Source organism: Amphimedon queenslandica, unplaced genomic scaffold (genome assembly GCF_000090795.2).
Source record: "Amphimedon queenslandica unplaced genomic scaffold, v1.1 AMPQUscaffold_5633_Cont22400, whole genome shotgun sequence".
NCBI classification, from domain to species: domain Eukaryota; kingdom Metazoa; phylum Porifera; class Demospongiae; order Haplosclerida; family Niphatidae; genus Amphimedon; species Amphimedon queenslandica.
The window spans coordinates 1-1,712 of record NW_003554067.1 but is presented as its reverse complement, the minus strand read 5'-3'; the positions used below and the strand labels follow the sequence as shown (position 1 = coordinate 1,712).

Below are 1,712 nucleotides of genomic sequence, written 5' to 3'. Positions count from 1 at the left end.
AAATTAGTCTAAGGTCAAACCACAATACATATACACCACTAATAATCAATAATACACATACAACTAATAATTCAAATGATAATGATACACATATACAACCAATAAGTAGTAACACATACCTATATAATAAAGAATAATAACCAATAGTTTTTAATCCATCACATCCCACTTGTCTATTCTATTTTAATTATTTAGCCAAAAGGTCAGTCCTTAGTCTACGTTGATGTCAGCTGGAGTTGAATTAGTCAGGAGGGCCTGACCCTCGTAAAGGAGGAAGATCATGACCAATCCAACACTCTTTTTCCTTTCACATGCAGACGTATCATGAATCAAAATAAAATGGCGGATTTAAAACGTGACCACTTGATGGTATGCTCTTTAGTCCTTTACCCTATTCTCACGCACTTTAATAGAGCTCTAATTGGTTGACCTGACTAATCTATTGTTTCTCTTCCTGTATTCTTCCTCTTGTTTGTCTCCCTCCTACTGTATGTCTCTCACAGGTTCATCCTCCCTCTCCTCTCTCTCTCTCTTACAGTGTCAATGAAGAATATGATCCCTGATTGATTGCTTTGTGTCTTTTTGCTCATTTTGTGAGTTTAAGTCTTGTTGATATTTGGGAGTGATATGTTGATGAGTGTTTTGTGATTTGTTGAGAGTTTGATTGCCTGTTTTTGAATTATTCCACATGTAGTTATTGATCTTAGTCAAGTTCAGAAGTTCTATTTTTGGTCAAATTTTATTATAAGAAGGTACATTAAAAATGTGGGTAAGTGTTTATCACCTGTTTGCATTATGTGCATGTACATGTATGTATTAAATTTAAGGCTAAAATTATGTAAAAGCCAAAATATAATGTAAAGCTTTTGTAATAGGTGACAAGCACAATTGATCATGCATGAAGGATACTCCACTTATATTGTACATGTACATGTATGTTATCTTTAGTCGTGACAACCTAATTGAATTTTGTACTCATGTACATGTACATATAAATGAACACAAAACCAATGATTTAAATTCTACATGTATATTTTATTTGTCTATTTTCATGTACATTAAATTTCTTGCTTTCTCTTTCCCTCCATACACAATCCCATCCTTTCAAGTGTTGTCCTACATGTATATGTGCTTGTATCAAAATAAGACTATTATCAAGCCTGAAATTAGAGTTGGACATTTTCTGACAATTTTGCTTAATAGTCAGTCAAATTATGTATTGTTCTACCGTTTTGCCTGAACAAAATAATTTTAAAATAATGATCTAATTTATAATTGATTATTAAAAGAAATTTATCATAATAAGTTAATAACCAATAATTAATTATGTCCGACTGGAGGTTTTCCCACAAAGCATGCTAAGTGAGCTAAGCATACAGCATGAGTATTATGAGCTGACAATTACTACAATACAGTACATTGCATTTTGAACATTCATAAAAAGTCTAATTTTTATTGGAATCAGCTGTAGTCTTCTACACAACATAAGTTTGTGTAAGTGTATCTGAAAAGTTTCTAGCCATTTCTTACAAAATTTGGCCAAAGGCTATAATAATCTTTGGTCGTTAGCTCGCTATTTTAAAATTCAAAGATAATTGGAATCACTTCAAATTTCTATATATGCAACATAAAAATTTGTATCATTTTTTAGAAAAATTATAAAAATAGAAAATTTTTTCCTGGCCATTTTTAGCAAAATTTTTTGAGCACCT

At 31.1% G+C, this 1,712-nt stretch overlaps 1 long non-coding RNA gene across 1 annotated transcript; it reads left to right on the top strand.

Moving 5' to 3' along the window:
- Window positions 1-6: 6 nt before the first annotated feature.
- On the top strand, window positions 7-835 carry LOC109592314 (uncharacterized). Its single transcript, XR_002190287.1, has 3 exons — window positions 7-369; window positions 504-593; window positions 695-835. It is a non-coding gene; the product is annotated as an uncharacterized LOC109592314 (long non-coding RNA).
- Window positions 836-1,712: the final 877 nt, after the last annotated feature.